Source organism: Podarcis cretensis, assembly GCF_951804945.1.
Source record: "Podarcis cretensis genome assembly, chromosome: 16".
Taxonomy (NCBI): domain Eukaryota; kingdom Metazoa; phylum Chordata; class Lepidosauria; order Squamata; family Lacertidae; genus Podarcis; species Podarcis cretensis.
This window is the reverse complement of record NC_137186.1, coordinates 38,297,246-38,316,332: the sequence shown is the minus strand read 5'-3', so window position 1 is coordinate 38,316,332 and position 19,087 is coordinate 38,297,246. Positions and strand designations below refer to the sequence as shown.

At 46.3% G+C, this 19,087-nt stretch overlaps 1 long non-coding RNA gene across 1 annotated transcript in view; it reads right to left on the bottom strand.

Moving 5' to 3' along the window:
• Nucleotides 1-1,935: 1,935 nt before the first annotated feature.
• Nucleotides 1,936-19,087, bottom strand: part of LOC307205126 — a 449,333-nt gene continuing 432,181 nt past the window's right edge. The window contains exon 3 of the long non-coding RNA XR_013833892.1: nt 1,936-2,031. This is a non-coding gene — a long non-coding RNA (uncharacterized lncRNA). The remainder of the gene's footprint in view (nt 2,032-19,087) is intronic.

Genomic DNA, 19,087 nt, shown 5'->3' with positions numbered 1-19,087 from the left:
GGGTGACCTTTAGCCAGTCACAATTTCTCACCTGAATCCACCACATAGGATTACAGAATTATCCAATGGAAGGGGGATTAAGAGAGAGAGAGAGAGAGAGAGAGAGAGAGAAGGTTTCTCTAACTTTTAACTATTATGCAGAAGAGAAAAAGTTAATAGTTGTGAGTTGGCATAGTAGAATACTTCAGAAGTTCTAAGATATGTGGAATTAAGGGGTTGTGCTGACATTACCTCCTCTGCATAGTTGTTCATGGTATAGAAGTTCTATTCTCCATTGCATTGTGTCAGAAGCATCTGGGCCAGGGTGCAGCTGCCCTGTATGGTGAGCTATGGAACCACAGGATGACCACTGAATCCTTCTGGACAGGAAGGAGCAGAAGAGGGCTTGAGCCTTGTTTGTGCAACATAGTCTCCCTAAGCTCTGGTGTGTTTCTGTTTCTTTGGCTTTTCTTTAACCCGGTCTCCTCTTGGCTTGCTCCATGGCTTCTGGTACCTGACTCATTTCACCCTGCTGATCATGACATTGGGTCACACATGGTCAGAGAGGACCCAGGAATTGCTGGGCTGAAAGGTTACAAAAGAGAATTTTCAACCGAACTTTTTTTTGGTAGACAGTCACTGGTTCCTTTGTTTGCCACTTACCTATTGCCAAAAAGCAGGGGTGATTCTTTACCAAATCAAGGGGATCACAGGTTTGCATTTACTCGTTTATGTGTACAGAAGCAGATTTTGAAAGGATGACTAGAATCTGAAGAGAAAAGCAATACATCTCACAACAGTGGGGGAAATATGTGACCCCTGTGGCTGCCCAGCCTGATTGCTCTCTCTTGCTCTTGTTACTGCTCACTCACTCAAAGGAGACCGTGTGAAGAGGCAGCAACAATATGCAAGAAGATCAACAGGGCCAGGAGGAGGCTTCATGGATCAGCCATGGGGCCCTTTTGCAGCATGGGCCCCTGGCAGTTGCCCGATTATGCTGACCACTGGCACCTGCCCTGGCAAGTGAACAAATGAATAACGGGAGAGGTAGGTGTTTTACTGCCAGGCACTTGCATCGTTTCAGCAAATGCAGGGCTTTTATATATAAAAAAGTGCTGCACACTCGCACTGGGCTTTGATTTATAGTGTTTATGGCAACCAATATTAGATGACTATACGCTGTAAAAGAATGTCAGCTTCGCATTACAATCATGGTGTCTCACTTCATCTGTGTGATTTACAGGAAAGCACATTCCTGCAGGCAACCACACATATATAGGCACATGCTTTCCTTTCCAGGTAATCTCACCTTGTGGCTCTGCTTAGCAATGCAGGTGGCATGGGCTAGGGAAAGGGGCACCAGACCAATGCATAACAGTATGCCGGCATGCTGGACATAGGATCGGGAGATCTGGGTTCAAGCTAGGGCTGTGCACAGTCCTCAACCCTCCTCATGGCCCTGGTACTTTGCTGTTCTTTAGTCATTAGTCATGTCCGACTCTTTGTGACCCCATGGACCAGAGCACACCAGACACTCCTGTCTTCCACTGCCTCCCGCAGTTTGGTCAAACTCATGTTGGTAGCTTCAAGAACACTGTCCAATCATCTCGTCCTCTGTTGTCCCCTTTTCCTTGTGCCCTCAATCTTTCCCAACATCAGGGTCTTTTCCAGGGAGTCTTCTCTTCTCATGAGGCGGCCAAAGTATTGGAGCCTCAGCTTCAGGATCTGTCCTTCCAGTGAGCACTCAGGGCTGATTTCCTACAGAATGGATAGGTTTGATCTTCTTGCAGTCCATGGGACTCTCAAGCATCTCCTCCAGCACCATAATTCAAAAGCATCAATTCTTTGGCGATCAGCCTTCTTTATGGTCTAGCTCTCACTTTCATACATCATTACTGGGAAAACCATAGCTTTAACTATGCAGATCTTTGTCAGCAAGGTGATGTCTCTAAGAGCCAGTGTGGTGTAGTGGTTAAGAGCAGTGGACTCGTAATCTGGTGAACCGGGTTCGCTTCCCCGCTCCTCCACATGCAGCTGCTGGGTGACCTTGGGCTAGTCACACTTCTTTGAAGTCTCTCAACCTCACTCACCTCAATAGAGTGTTTGTTGTGGGGGAGGAAGGGAAAGGAGATTGTTAGCCACTTTGAGACTCCTTAGGGTAGTGATAAAGCGGGATATGAAATCCAAACTCTTCTTCTTCTTCTCTGATACAGGAGTCCCCAATTAGGTCCACCCACCCTGGGCCAACCCAGGCCACACCTACCCTGCCCTGGATCCAATCCTAAGTTAGTTTGATAGCAGAGCTAATGTGTAACTAGTAGTGCTGCACCATCCATGAGGCAGGCTGAGGCAGTGGAGAAGCAATGGCAGAGGTTCCAGTGAGATCTTGTGAGATTTTGACCACATTTTGCATGTGATTTCTGCAAGATCTCACTGGAACCCGTTGTCATGACTGCTGCTTCACGGGCACCACCACAAGACCCAGGTAAGAGAGGCTTTGGCAGCAGTGGGGTAGCACTTTCCCATTTTGCCTTAGCTGGTGAAACAGGATGTGCTACCCCTGGTAACTAGGGTTTTTAAAATCCCAAAATTAGGCATATGGCTGGGAGGGGGAAAGGGATGAGAGATTGTGTGCCTTCCCCCATGCTTTGGCTGTCTGTACGCAACTCATCTGGCACCTGAGTCCCTCCAAGACGCCTCATTTGCCAGGATGAATTTGGATGAATTTGGTACACAGTCCTAGTTCAAATCCTTTTCCTCGGTTCAAAACCCAGCTCTCCCAGCTGTGTTTTCACCCACACGGCAAAAAAGGACAGGGGAAATCACGGGGATATTTCCTTCTGCAGGTGAAGAAAATCAGCTTGGTGAGGGTGATTCTAAGATGAGAAAATAGCAGGGGGAGGCTTTTTAAAGGTTGCATTTGGGTGCAGTGAGCTGCTTTGTGGAGCACATGCTCAGAAAGCAAGTTTCAAATCCTTTTCAACATCTTCCAAGACAACAATGCCCACTTACACCACAAAGAGCTCATAACCCACCTACTCTCAGCAACCAGAAACATCATAGCCAGACACTTGGAGAGACCTGTCAGGAGTAAGCATGGATCAATGGTACCAAATAGTATGGGAAACAGCCCTACTAGAAAAATTAACCAATAAACTGAAGCTGACACAGGGACAAATAGAAGAAGATGCCTTCACCCTAGTATGGCTCCCCTTTATCACATACACAGCCCAACAAGACAACGGCAATAATCCACCAACAGCATACAAATCAATATGGCTAACCTGATCCAAAACACCCACTCACACATGAAAACAAAGACCACCACAGCCAACCACAAATGAATAACCACACCCTAGGCCAACCCCAACTTCTCTCACCACCAAAGGAACACAAGTGAACAACAAAGAACCTGCACAAGCAATGCTGACACAAAACCCCACATATATTAAGTAAAATAGAAACATCACCACTCGACCCCACCCCCACCCATCTTTTCCCCCTCCACCTCTTTCCCCTATTCTTCCTAATGTCTCAACAATTGAAACCAATTTGTAATAAAAAAAAGTGTTATGTGGAAAAAATATGAGAGAGAGACATTTCACATACCTTTGTAAATGAAGAAAATCTTTAGTAAAAATACATTTTTTTAAAAAAAAATAAGTAAATAAGAATACAGTGGTGCCTCGCAAGACGAAAAGAATCCGTTCCGCGAGTCTCTTCATCTAGCGGTTTTTTCGTCTTGCGAAGAAAGCCCATTGACAGCTTAGCGGATTAGCGCTATTAGCGGTTTAGCGGCTTTTAGCGGCTTAGCGGCTTAGCGGATAAGCAGATAAGCGGCTTAGCGGCTTAGAAAAAGGGGGGGAGGAAAAAAACCCCGCAGGAACTCGCAAGACATTTTCGTCTTGTGAAGCAAGCCCATAGGGAAATTCATTTTGTGAAGCGCCTCCAAAACGGAAAACTCTTTCGTCTAGTGAGTTTTCCGTCTTGCAAGGCATTCGTCTTGCGGGGCACCACTGTACTTTGCCTTTCGCGGTGGCCATGTGATGTACTTTACAGAGGGCAGTCCACTGTTTCAAGAGTGGAGAGCATGTGGTCCTCCAGATATTGCTGAACTACACAGGAAGCTGCCCAATACTGGATCAAGACCATATAACACCGGTCTTGAAAGACCTACATTGGCTCCCAGTACGTTTCCGAGCACAATTCAAAGTGTTGGTGCTGACCTTTAAAGCCCTAAACGGCCTCGGTCCAGTATACCTGAAGGAGCGTCTCCTCCCCCATCATTCTGCCCGGACACTGAGGTCCAGCTCCGAGGGCCTTCTGACGGTTCCCTCACTGTGAGAGGCAGAGGGCCTTCTCGGTAGTGGCGCCCGCCCTGTGGAACGCCCTCCCATCAGATGTCAAAGCGATAAACATCTACCTGACATTCAGAAGACATCTGAAGGCAGCCCTGTTCAGGGAAGTTTTTAATATGTGACATTTTAGTGTATCTTCCATCTTTGTTGGAAGCCACCCAGAGTGGCTGGGGAAACCCAGCCAGATGGGCGGGGTACAAATAATAAATTATTATTATTATTATTATTATTATTATTATTATTATTATTAGTCCACCTAGGTCAGTATTGTTTACACTGACTGGCAGTAGCTCTGCAGGGTTTCAGGCAGGGGCATTGCCCAGCCCCACCTGAGGCAATCAGGGAGAGAACGTGGGACCTTTTGCATGCAGAGCAGAAGGCTTTTCCATGGAGCTACTGCCCCTCCTCAAACAAATATCCAAATTAAAACTTCATATAGGAACAGCCTTATAAACTGCCTTATACTGAAGCAGCAGCACACAGGACCAATGGCTCTGTCAGCACCTGAGACTGAGAGGTGATCTGATAGGCATATTATATGAATATTTGATATTCATATATCAAAAAAATGATATCCATATATATATATATATATATATATATATATATATATATATATATGGGACGCGGGTGGCGCTGTGGGTAAAAGCCTCAGCGCCTAGGGCTTGCCGATCGGAAGGTCGGCGGTTCGAATCCCCGTGGCGGGGTGCGCTCCCACTGCTCGGTCCCAGCGCCTGCCAACCTAGCAGTTCGAAAGCACCCCCGGGTGCAAGTAGATAAATAGGGACTGCTTACTGGCGGGAAGGTAAAACGGCGTTTCTGTGTGCTGCGCTGGCTCGCCAGATGCAGCTTTGTCACGCTGGCCACGTGACCCGGAAGTGTCTCCGGACAGCGCTGGCCCCCGGCCTCTTGAGTGAGATGGGCGCACCAACCCCAGAGTCTGTCAAGACTGGCCCGTACGGGCAGGGGTACCTTTACCTTTACCTATATATATATATATATAATATATTTTAAAAAAATAAAAAGATGAGAAACAAAACAGCAATTGACAAAGCTCCTAAGCCTAGCAAATAAAATGTTTTCACATGTCTCCCAAAACGAGATCAAGGAATAACATAGACATACCGTATTTAACTTTCAAAAAGTTCGGGCCTCCTTTCAAGGCAACGCGTAAGCAGCTATGACTCAGGAGCTCCCCCTGCTGCTTTCACAAGGCACAGAATCACAAAGAGAGAATGGAAGATGTCAAGCTGAGCTAACGTTTGTCCAGAAGAAAGCAGAGGCTGAACATACTGGGGACCCGTGTTCTCAAAGACATCGCTTTAAAGGAGGAGGGATGAGACGCACCATTAACTTCATCATGGATGGAAAATCCTTTAGGTGTTGCTGGATGCCAATGAACATCAGCCCACAGACAGCGTGACCAATGACCTGGAACGATGGGAACTGTAGTCCAACAACATATGGAGGGTACGAGTTTTAGATCCTGGCCATGATTGGTTCCTGTTGGTGGCCCTCCATGGCTCAGATGCACAGCTCTAATCCACCAGAACTTGTGCATTCGGTATTGTGGGCCTGATTCTGCGTAGCTCTGTGTTGGCTGAGAATAGAAAGGCATAACCTCAGACATTTCTCTGATGAAAACAGGGATGCTCTAAGGAAAAGTGGGACATTCCGGGATCAAATCAGAAACCGGGATGGCTTCTCTAAATCAGGGAAGTCCCTGGAAAATAGGGACACTTGGAGGGTCTGGAAAGGCCTGTTGAACTACAGGTGCCTGACAGGGGGTTGCAGGACTAGATGATGCTTGGACCCCTCCAAACTCTACAATTCTATGAGTAATTATTATTATTATTATTATTATTATTATTATTATTATTATTATTATTATTTCAGCACCCATTGTAATGAAGTTTTCTGTTTTTATGATTCATTTTAACTGGTCTTATCCATTGTATGTTTTTAAAAAGAAAAGGGAGAAAAGAAAATATGTATACCACTTAGGAACTTCCATAGATAAGGAGGAGGATGGTGATAATAAGCAACACCACCTTAGAAAAGAACCCTTCCAAGGTGGAAAAGCAGCCTGGGGAAGTGAGAGGGTGATTTTGTGTTGAAACATGATGGCAGGGTGATGAGTCAAATAGCCTCCACCTCGCCTGCCCCTTTTCTGCTCAAACATAGCCTTTCCCAAGTTGCCTTGAACTGGTTTCCCCAAAACATGAGTTACAGAATCAACTTGTTTTATTCTAATTAGAATGCATATTTTGGGGACAGGGCTGAGAGAAAGAAGCTGGAATGAAGCCACCAAGGATGTTCTTGTCCGGAGCGGAGATTAGAACTGAGAACATCTCAGCTCACACTTCATTCTCCTCTTGAAAAGATAAGGAATCTTAAAACAGGGACAAGGCCTCCCTTTTCAGTCTGAGGGGAACATTTTGTTGTGAGCAATGCACTGGGGGAAGAAAGGGGGATGGAGGGAGCGCACCGCCCCTGGGACCATCGGGGAGGGGGGGTACCATTGCGGCTGCCCCCAACACATGCCACCCCCCCCCCCGCGCTGGTGCCATGCCCTGTGGGTGGTGCGCCACACCCTGGGATGCACATCATGCCCTCAGGTGGTGCGCCACGCCCCTGGGATGCGTGCCATGCCCCCTGGGACATGCGCCAGCCATGCCCCTGCCCGCTCTCCACTCCTGGGTGCTAGAGCATGCAGCTCCGCCACTGGGGCAATGTTCCAGGGGTCACATACCAGTGGTGCGCAGGCCCAGAGGCAACAGTGGGTAGAACATTGGATGCAACTACCTTTGTACTCTTAGCTGCATTCTAGCTACACCTTAACACGCACTTCTTCATCCTCCATCCAGGCTAGCAAGAGGTGTTGCCAGAATTCAAGGACCCATCCTGCTGGACAAAGGCACTTGAAATGGGTGCAGAGCAGGGTTGGTGAGGGGGCATGGCCTGGGGTAAGTGTACTAGCCCGGAGAGTGTCCCGAGAGTTGAACAGCAAGGCCTAAATGGCTGCATTTGACTCAAAGGCTGGAGGTTCCCCATCCCAGACCCTCCAAATGTCCCTATTTTCCAAAGGTGTCCCTGATTTAGAGAAGCTGTCTCAGTTTGTGATTTGATCCCAGACGTCCAGCTTTTCCTTAGGACGTCCCTATTTTCATTGCAGAAATGTTGGAGGGTATGGTAGGATGCTTTTATTTCCATCAGATAAATGTTGGACGTATGGAGTTTTTCAAACATAGGGCTTTTTTTTAATGTTTAATGTTTTGTTATGTTTTTATATATGTTGAAGCCACCCAGAGTGGCTGGGGCAGCCCAGTCAGATGTGTGGAGTATAAATAGTAAAATTATCATTTATGGAATGGGATAGCCCTATTTTCATCAGAGAAGTGTTGGTGGGTATGTGAAAGCAGGACCTGAGTGCAAACAACCGTCCCCTTGCTTGTGGTATCCAGAGGCAAACTCCCTCAGACAGTGAAGGAAGGAAGACTATAACTATTGTGAAGTGTTTCCAACAAATAAAATATACCTCCTGCAAGCTTTCACTGACCACTGATACCACAGAGTAGCTGGGGCAGCCCAGTATAAATAGTAAAATTATCACTATGGAATGGGAACGTTCCTATTTTCATCAGAGAAACGTTGGAGGGTATGCCAACCCAATCTGAAAAAGTCACAAGATGAAAGCGGGGAGATAAGAGGCATGGAAAGCCAAGGTGCCTTCAGCAACATTGTCCCCAAAAGAACAGAAGCCCCCAAGTGCTGCTGTTTCCCCTCCCAACAGCAGAAGCTGGTGCAGCAAGGGCAATGGAGCTCAAAGGTTTCTCTTCTTTTGAAAACAAAATGGGAAAGAGGGAGGCTTGCCTGTCGCCATCATTAGTGTGCTGCATTTGCACAATAAACAGCAGCCAGGAGCTTCTCCTCCAAATAAATATTCAAAGCCATTTAATTGACAAAAGGCATCCCCCTTTCAAGGAAGAAAAAGAGTGTCAGCCTCCATACAGGTGAAAGCAATTAAACCTTTGCTGACAAGGGAGGCATTGACTCCCCCCCCCCCACCGCCGCCCTGCCCCACCCCCCGCTTCCCATCTGACACACATTTATACTTGAAAGAATTGCAAACTGTTTGCAACCAGCAATTCAGGGCAAATAAGTCATTTAAGGTGAAAGTCTTCCATCAGCAAAGGCTAGTCCGTTGGAGCAAATGGGGCAGTCTGCCATCAAGCAGCCCCCACCTGCCTTGTTTTCTTACTCGCAACCACTTCAGTGAGGTGGCATTCGCAGTCTGCTTCCCCCTCCTCAGTCTCAGTGTTGCACTTGGGGAATTCATCAGGGAGGAGGAAGTGGGGATAAAGCTAGAATGAGTTGGCTCTGTCTGTTGTTGGGTCTGAAGGAGATGATGGTCTCTGCTGCCTTCTGCATTCCCAGTCCTGGTGGGCACCAGCCACCAAACACCACCACATTCCAAGATGCAGAATGAGGAGGCTTCTTCAGGTAACCGAAGCTTAAGGGTGGCAAGTAGGGATGAGAGAGAAACTCTATTTGGTTCACATCTAAAGCCATATTGATACAAATCCACACTTTGGGAAACAACATGAGAACCTGAACATGAGCACCTTCCAAACAGCACTGACCTGAATTTTGTGGTGTACAGTGGTACCTCGGGTTAAGAACTTAATTTGTTCTGGAGGTCTGTTCTTAACCTAAAACTGTTCTTAACCTGAAGCACCACTTTAGCTAATGGGGCCTCCCGCTGCTGCCACCGCTCAATTTCTGTTCTCATCCTGAAGCAAAGTTCTTAACTCGAGGTACTATTTCTGGGTTAGCGGAACCTGTAACCTGAAGTGTCTGTAACCCGAGGTACCACTGTAGTTCCTTAGCCAAATAGTATGGCTATGGGTTGCCTAGAGACAGCTGGCTGCCCACTTTGGAGGAAAGTGGGGAAATTCTTCCAATCACTCTAGACAGTACTGAGGTAGATGGGCTAATGGTTTGACTCTGCAAAGGGAAGTTCCTCTTTTTCAATAAACATAGCAGTAGAGGATACCTAAAGCTCCTGTTTGCAATCATGAACACATGAACACAGAAGATGAGAATATGGGGAGTGATGTGCCCTTTTAAAAAACAAACAAAAAGTTGAACATTGGGGGAGAATGGATATTCCGGGGAGGGTGGATCCACCAGAGATCTCCCCATGGTTAGATCCTGCTGAGACACCTTTAATTTTCCCAAACATCACTGTAGGGGGCAGATCAGTTCCTCCTCCAGAGCTCAAACCATACAACCGGGGAGGTGGATCTAGCCAACCTCAGAGGGGGAAGCCAGTATGCCTCCCTCCCCTCTGATTGTCTGCCTTCTCGTTCATCCGAGCAAGCAGGAGCTTGGCTTTTGCCGCACAAACCTACAGCCACGCTGCACATTAATTTGTTTTTGTTTCACATCTCATTGGGTTCTTCCAATCAGCCTCATTTAAATCAAGACAATTAGGCCTTTGTACTCAGGAGGATATTGGGCGAGAAATATCAACAAGGAGAGGTGCGATAAATATTTGGACCAGCAGCTGGGAAGAGCTTACTCATCCTTGGATTCTCCCCCTCCTCCAAAGATTAAAGGAAGCTCTCACTCTCACACACAAAGCTTTCCACCCACTCAAGTTCCTTTTGCAGATAAGCATCATATTGGATATTATAAGCAGGTGACGGTTCATAAAGGATGAGCAGCCACATCCGTAAATGACTGATTTGATCCTCTGTGTGACAAGCTGCACAATGTTTGGAGGGGGGAAGGAGGAAACACAGGTGTTTCTTACAATCTCGTTTTTTCTTTAATCAAGGCAGTTGTAAAAAAGGATGTGTTTACAAGAACCCTGTATGCCTACTTGCTTACCAGGGCATCAGAGGCAGTTTTTGTTGGGCAGCTGCGAAGGCCCATGCCTCTGCAAGGGGTCCACTGTCGATCACTGGAGTATCCTTGCTATTGCTCCCTGCTCACCTGCCCTCTCTTAGCATGTAAGCAGTGAGGAGATGCTTGCCTTACACTCTCGCTTTGGGTGGTTGGGCAAGTTTCAGCTGCAAGAGAGAGAGAAAATGAATGGGTAGTTTGGAAGAGGGGGCCCCACTCCGGGAGGGAGCTCACTGATGACAGGAGCCCTCCAAAACCAAGTGCTTGCTAATTGCCTGGAGTAGCAGGGCTGGAACTGGGAATTTCTGCATCTACCAAATCCATGACTCCATAGGTTCCAGACAATCTACACTGTGTAAACGTGAGAAGTGTATTTAGCCTTATTGTGTGCAAAGGGAGGAAGGGGTCCATATGCCCTTCTTCAAGCATGCCCAAGACACCTTCTACAGTAGGGTCAACAAGCAGTCCAAGGGCAACCAGGCAGCAACTGGCCAGGCAATAGCAAAGGCAAAAGGCGGTTTCCACAGGCCGTCTCAAGTCAGGGCAAACAGATAGCAGCAATCCAGGCAAGGACAAGGTCCAGCAGAGAAAGGGCAAGGAACCCCCAAAGAATCCTGGGAAGTGCCATTTTTTAAAGGGTACTGAGAGCTGTTAGGAGGCTTCTATTCTCCTCACAGAGTTACAATTCTCAGAGTTCCCTGGGAAGAGAGACTGATGGTCAAAACACTCTGAGAATGTAGCTGTGATGGGAACAGGGGTCTCTTGGGGCAGTAGGGAAGTCCTATTATGCTGCTTTAAATCTATAGGGCAAATATTATTTCAGTAGCCTACTCAACCTGGAGTTTTAAGTAAGAGCTGCCAGAACCCCAACCAGGGTTCAGCGGTAGCTTCTTAGAGGCTTCCTGAAGAAGTCTTCAGCATGGGGAAGGTCCCACTCACAAGGAGCCCTTTACTCATGAGGAGTCCCTTTCTGTAAATGGGGACTTTTCCTGAAGATCTCTGACCTCCTTCTTGATGCAGTATTTCTCCCAAGGGCTTGAGGGTCGTTCTGCCTTTGAGGTGGATCTTCTCTCCTCCAGAAGTTTCTCCTGAGAGCATGGACTACCCTTTGATGCTACTGGCTCAGATCCTCTACTGCGGAGGGTTCCTCTAGCAGGAGGACACCACTGGGAACCATACACTGGAAAAGCTTCTCTTGTGTGATGGCATCACATTATATTTCAGGTCAAATTGACCGGCAATGTGAGGACTGGAAGAAACAAATGCATTAACAACCCTTGTTTGAGGGGTATTTTTTTGGCTGAAGAAACTGGAAACTTGTACCTGAGTTTAAATAGAACCTTAATTTAAAAGCAGGAATTAAGTGCTCTGGAAATCTGGGAAGAGCCTTTCAATTTCAACTGCCTTGTTGTTTCACAGTAGGCACGACTATTTGGGCAAGAGAATCATGGGCTGATTTTCAAAAGGCCGAATCTCTCCAATCAGGATTATAGTCTCTCTCTCTCTCTCTCTCTCTCTCTCTCTCTCTCTCTCTCTCACACACACACACACACAGAGAGAGAGAGAGAGAGAGAGAGAGAGAGCGCTCTGAGAATGGATTGCTATAATTCAAATCATATTCAAAAGGTGCTGAAAGGCTTCCAGAGAACACAAATTTTGTATGAGTGAGGTGACAGGTGAATTCTTCAAGGTCTTTAGAGAGGAGTTAAAGGGGGCTAATTGGAGAGCCCCTCTCCAGTGTGAGAAAGTATCAGTCCAGTCTCATGAGATGGGTAGTCATCTTCTGAACTTGATCTCCAACCAGCTGGCTCTTAATAAGAAAATGGGAGTTACCCATGTGATTCCTTACAAGCTTCTGGGGGGGTCAATGTTCAGCCTATGAGTACACCTCCATGCTTTGGCAAAAGTTGTCGGATGTGTGAAATTCAGTGGTGCAGACAAAGGTCACAGATAACAGGCTTGTAGTGTGTGGAGGTGTTCCTGCTCTCTTAATATTTCTTTTGTTTACTTTGTGTTACTGGAGGTTTTCAAGCAGAGGTTGGATGGCCATCTGTCATGGATGCTTTAGTTGAGATTCCTGCATTGGAGGGGGTGGGACTAGATGACTGTTTGCGTCCCTTCCAACTCTACAATTCTATGATTCAGTTCAAGGGGGTGGCATGCCTGAGGCAGCTCCTCCTCTGCATAACTCTGTAGAGAGGAGGACAGGACAAAGTCAGAATGAGTTGGCTGTGCCTAACATTGGTTCTGACTCTGTCTACTGTTGACCTCTCTGTCTTCTACCCTATCAGTTCTAATGGGCACCAGCCACCATTACTGGATTTTAGTTTGGATGACGGATCCCTGGCATGCAGCCAAGCACCAATATAAGATGCCACCTTTTCACTCATTGCATAAACCAAACAGAAAACAATTATCACTATATGGATGTTATAGTCTCCTTCCCTCCCTCTCCCTCTCTTTCCTATGTCACCTAATGAGATGAGAATTCATTTGCTGGGACGGCATATCATTCTGCCCAGGAACCCAACAGTCTTGAAAATGTTCACAGTCCATAATCCATGGCCTCAGAGCCCAAGAGCCATTTGGAGCAGTGATAATCCTCTGTATCACTGACCCGGAAGACCATTGAGGCGATAAGAGGCAGAGAGATCAAAGGACAAAACAGAGGGGATCTCTTTAATCCCACTAGCTGCAAAGCTCAGTCTAATATTAGCATGTGAATGTGTGTGTATGTGTTGGTTAATTCTCTCAAAAATCTGCTTTTAAACTTTGTTTAACACTCATGATCCTTTTCCATCCTGCTACAGATTGATGGGGCAGGAGAGATGAATGAGAATTATTGGGGCATGGCCTCTGTAGGAGTGGAGTGCAGAAGTAAACAGTTTGGTAAGAGCTCTGGTTGAAAGAATAACAAAGGTCAAGGTTTACGACTTCTGGCAAACAAAGCTGTTCTCAGTACAAGCTTACATGTGGTCATCATGGATCCATAAAAAGAAGGTCCAAGCTGAACACTGCAGAAGAAGCAGGAAGCAAAACCAGTGAGAGAAAGAAAACAACATCTATAGCTCAGCTGGTTAGAGTGTGGTGCTGATAATGCCAAGGTTGCAGGTTCAATCCCCGTGTGGGACAACGGCATATTCCTGGGCTGGACTAGATCATGGGTAGGTAAACTAAGGCCTGGGGGCCGGATCCAGCACAACTGCCTTCTAAATCTGGCCCACGGACAGTCCGGGAATCAGCGTGTTTTTACGTGAGTAGAATGTGTCCTTTTATTTAAAATGCATCTCTGGCTTATTTGTGGGGCATAGGAATTCATTCACCACCCCCCAATAAATATAGTCTGGCCTCCCACAAGGTCTGAGGGACAGTGGACCGGCCCCTTGCTAAAAAACTTTGCTGACCCCTGGCTTAGGGCTCCACTCACTTGGGGGCCGCAAAAAAAATAAAGAAAAAAACAAACTGGATGTACATTTCCAAAATATAACATAAACAAACCCACAAATAGATACCCCACAAGGTCTGAGGGACAGTGAACCGGCCCCCTGCTGAAAAAGCTTGCTGACCCCTGGACTAGATGATCCTCAGGGTCTCTTTCAACTCTACAGTTCTATGATTCTATGAATATACAGATAGCTGGTCAAGAAGGAATCAGCGAGGGAAGAATAGATTGCATTTTTGTCTGTTTCCGCCCATTGGTTCAGGTAACTTATTTCAAGTGCTGCTGCTTTACTCCCAACAATAATAGCATTGGAATATAGCTGGAATCAGGATGAATAAGCGTGGCTAAAATGGCATTTGCTGCCACCACCCCATATTGTTGCTTTATTGTATTCATTTAAAAGCTGTTTCTCTAAAGACCATACAAAAAGCTGCAAGATAAGAACACTAAAATAGTATGAGTCTTGTCACAAGGTTCTAGTCCCTGCCTGTGGGCATCTTGTTGGCCATTGTGAGAAGAGGATGCTGAATGGGGAGAAAAGGTTATTGGATTCTTGGGCCCAAAGCCCTGAATAACTTGTTTCCAGGATACCTTAAGGAAAACCTGAAGCTTTATATCCCAGTTCCATCACTGAGATCGCCCAGGAGAATCCTGTTGCTTCTGTTCCCATGCCATGGAATACACTTCCAGCTGAGATATGGCAGGCATTCGCTTTTTGACTTTTAGGCATCCCTTTGAAGACCTTTCTATGCCATAAGGCCTTTTGCAGCTGTTGAATTAGCCAGTGTAATTATTATTTGCATTGTTTTTAACGGTGTCTTATAGTTTATTGCTGTACACCACCTGGATATATTATGAACTGGAGGTACAGAAATATTTTTATCAATAAATATGAGCTAGATTTTTAAAGAGCTACAGCAGACATCTTGGTTTGGGTGGTGCCAACTTCAGAAGTGAGGCATGGCTTTTGGCAAGGGGCCAAAGCTTGGTAGTAGAGCACACTGTGGGAGGCAGTGGAAGACGGGAGTGCCTGGTGTGCTCTGGTCCATGGGGTCATGAAGAGTTGGAAGATGACTAAATGACACAACAACAACAGCAACAACAGAGCCCATACAGAGGTTTCCAAGTTCACTATCCAGTTATGGGATCTCTCAGGTCACAGCATGGCAATGACGCCTTTTCTGAACCTCTGGCAACATGTCCCCAATCCAGAGTAGGTGATACCAGGTTGCTAGTGGGAAATTAGGAAAGGCTATAAGTCAGTGGCAGAACATTTGCTCTACATGAAGAAAGTCCTGGGATCAATTCCTGGTATCTACAGATAAGGCTGGGAGAAACCCTCTGTTTTAGACCCTACAGAGCTGCTGCCAATCAGTGCTGACAATACTGAGCTAGATGGACCAGTGGTCTGAAGTATTCAGCAGCTACCTATAGTCATGGCTTATGCCAAGTCAAACCAGCTGTGCATCTAGTTTATTCAGAGCTTCAGAAAGTGTCTTTCCCCATTCATTTTAGAGATGTTGGGGACTGAACCTGGGTCTTTCTATATGCAACGTATGTGCTTTACAGCCAAACATATCTGAACGCCCATCATCCCTGACCATGTTGGCTGGGAAGAGTTTAGCAGCACCTGGAAAAGCCACAGGTTCACCCTCTCTGGCTACACTGTCTGGTAGTGAAGGAATGGGTTTCCCAAACCCAAAATTGACTGTGCAGGCAGTTTGAAATGTGCAGGCAGTTTGAAACAGGCACCAAAATCCCAATTTTTCCTTAGCTAAAATCCATTAACTTGAGCTCCGAGTCAATGTATAAACAAAAACCCAGCTGAGTAAACAAGTGCTCAGAGCCCTCTCCTTTATCAGTTCATGACGGCAAGGATGGCCTTGACTGTTCCAGTAGAACAGGGATGACACGTCTAGGTCTTATCTTACGTCCTGGACACACTCTGACACACAGACCTAGTCTGGGAATGGCACCAGAGTGTGTTCTTGGAGTTGGTGACTTCTTGCTCCAAGATAAGAGTGCAGGAAGGAATACCCTTTTATGGTTAGAAGTACAGGAAGGAACACCCTTTTATGGTTAAGAATACCGGAGCAGGAACATATGTGATGTCAACCTGCGTGTATAGGCTGACGTGGTTAGATTCCTGGGGAAGGAGGGAGAGGGTGCCTGGAGGATATATATACTGCATGAAATTTCTCATTTCTTTGGACTTGCTGTGAACTGACCACGCAAGTGCCTTCTGCTATCCAGAGAGCAGAATAAACTCTTTCTTGGAACCAACCCTTGGTGTCATTTGACTTCCTTCCTCCTGTCCGAGAGCAACGCAGAGCCCACCAATCGCTAAAGTCTAATAAGGCTACAGTAGATGCTCTCTGAGGTTTTGAACATAGGAGACATTCCCAACCCTACCTGCAGGTATCAGGGACTGAACCTGGGACTGTCTACAGGCAAAGCATGGGCTCTGCTGCTGAACTATGGACCAACAGGCTGACCCTGTTACACCCCGGTTTTCAAATGCTTTCCCAAGCTATACTGATCTGGGATTATGAGCCTATGCATGTTCCCATTGAAGCAAGAGCCATGCTGGTTTCAAAGAAACCCCTTTAGGCACAATGCTGCCCAGATAAAAATACCCCAGTCCTCTTTGTTTAAACTAGCTTTTCCTTTCAGTTCCACCTTAGCTAGATAATGGGCTCAATGGTGTCACTGTTGCATCTTTTATTAACTGACATTAATATATATGAAGAAATCAATGGGTTTCAACAAGACTGACTGCCATTTTTAGTACAAACTGTTTGAGGTCTCTTTTTCTCCTACCATGTGACAATATTTTTAAATATTTTTTATTATTTTAAAAGGCAGAATATTAAATCCAACCATCAATTAGGAAGTCATGCAATTAAACAGCCATATAACCCTTGGAGTGGTTTAAAAGCTTTTTCCATTATGCAATTAACTACACATTAGCAAAGAGCAATACTTAATGGACAAAATTTCCAACATTCCAAAACACACAAGCTTGGGTAATATGGATAGGGGGCAGGGGGTGTTGGCAGGAAGTCAGCAAAGTATTTAAGTGATTGTTGAGTCTTTAAACAGCTGTCAAGCTGGATCTGAAGGGTTCCTCCCCCCACCTAATGTATTGCATGATCATATTATTGAGGCACACTAAGTAGCTGACTCATAGTTAACATCACACTAATCACACTAGAGCAGTGATGGTGAATCTTTTAGAGAGTGCCCAAACTGCAACCCAAAACCCACTTATTTATCTCAAAGGCAATTTAACCTGTTTATCTCATTGTTTCTGTGTGTTTCACATTTCTTCTTTATGACTGCTGTTGTGATAAATAAACCTTCATAAAAGTTACTGCATTACATTCTTCATTAAATTATCTTTTCATTGATATATAATTTTATGGTATGACTCAGTCCTTTTTTCCCCTAAAAAAAATGTTTAGGGGTACTCTCATTTTGACTCAAGAAAATCACCACCGGGGCGGGGGGGATAAATACAGTTTAAATCGGGGAAAACAACAAATACAGTTCAAACTGGGGAAAATAAATACAGTGGTACCTCAGTTTTCAAACAGCTTAGTTCTTGAACTACTTGGAACCTGAACACTTCAAACCGGGAAATGAGTTTTCCAGTTTTGGAACTTTTTTCTGAAATGGAATGTGCTCTGTCTGAGTATAACATACATTTTGAGTGCCATACTTCTGTTTTCCTAGTGAGGGAAGGTGGGCCGGGTGGCAAGCGAGCAGGCAAGGGATGTCGCCACCACACACACACCTCGCCAGCCTGCTCCTGCTTGCAGGCAAGCAGGAGTGGAAGTGGAGATCTCTCAGAAGTGGAGTGGAGGCTTCACACTCCTCAGCTGAGCTGCCCGATCTCACTCCTACTTGCATGTAAGCAGGAGTGGAGATGGGGATCTCTCAGCGTAAAGCCTCCACTCCACTTCTGAGAGATCCCCACCTCCACTTCTGCTTGCACCAAGCCCGCCTCTCCTCCTCCAGCACGAACAAGCCTCTTGCATTTCCTCTCAACTTTCACAGCACAGTAGAGGGTGGTAGTGGTGGCTGCTGCCCCTTGGGACTTGTAGGAGTGAAAGTAGGGAGGACAACAGTAGGCAGAGCCAATGGCACACCTACTAATTCTAGTTTTGTTCCCATCCTCCTCCCTGTTGGGTTCTCCAAGAGGAAAAACTGAGCCTAAGGAGGAGGAAGCTGGCACTCAAGGCTTGTCCACACTTCCACTTGCCCCATGCTTAGAAAGCAAAGGTCCAAGCAGTTTCCCACTTGATCCACACTTTCTAGGCATTAGTTCGAGTGGTTTTCCCCTTGCCCTGCTCCTTCGCCAGGAAAAACCTGCTCTTTGGTGCTAAATTGGAGCAAACATCAATCTGGAGAAAACCCAAATTGCTGCTTGCTCCTACTGAGTGCTCAAGAGTGGCTTTAACTGGGGGAAAGTTGCAGGAAGTGTTGATAAGCCCAGAGTGCCATCCCTTGCACTGGTTTTAAGTAAGATGGCAGGCAGATGGCGGATGGCTAAAGTCAGACTGAGGTTGGTAGGCTAGTGCTTCATTTGCTCAAATGGACCAGATTACACCAGTGTGCATCTCTTTATTCCTCCATTGATTAGTCTTGAGTTTTATACTGTGCCAAATAATTAAAGTTTGGCAGTCACTTTGAAGTAAGTCAAACAAATTACTAAGGAACAAGTTCTGCTTTCCCTCCCCTCTCCCAATGTTATCTAGGGACCTTTCGTTTCATTGGCTGCTCTTTCTTCTCAGTGGCATTCCCCCTTCCATCTCCCCCTTTGTCCTCATTGCTCTTGACTTCATTTGTCCACACTGTTGTTAACCGCTCTTGGTTATGGTGCACCATGCTGATTTGTTTACCTCAGTGGTGGGGTCACTGCAGCCCTCCATATGTTGTTGGACTATAACTCCCATAATCTCTGGGCATTGGCCGTGCTGGCTGGAGTTAATGAAGCCCAACAATATATGGAATAGTGATGCCATGAAGGCTGAATCTAGTAGGGATCTAGACAGGGAGTCAGAGGTCAAAGGGCATGAGATGGGGAGCCAGGTTAGGTTCAGGTCTCAGAACACACAACTGAAGATAGAGAGACCTTTGCAATTGAGGTGGTTGAACAGAAGTCCCCAGAGGAACCTCCTAGACCACCAGGGCCTGTAGGGCTCTCAGAGGCACCTTCCCCCAAAGAACCAGATGCCTCCTACTGCACACCACCAGATTGGCAGTGCAGGGAGGGCACCAGAGTTTAGCACCAGAGGCTTGAAAGGCATAAGCCTGCTCCAAGTCTTTGATGGAGCAAATTGCTCAGCCAGAGCTTTCCATGACCCAGCAACCTTTGATCAGCCTTGCCTTGCCT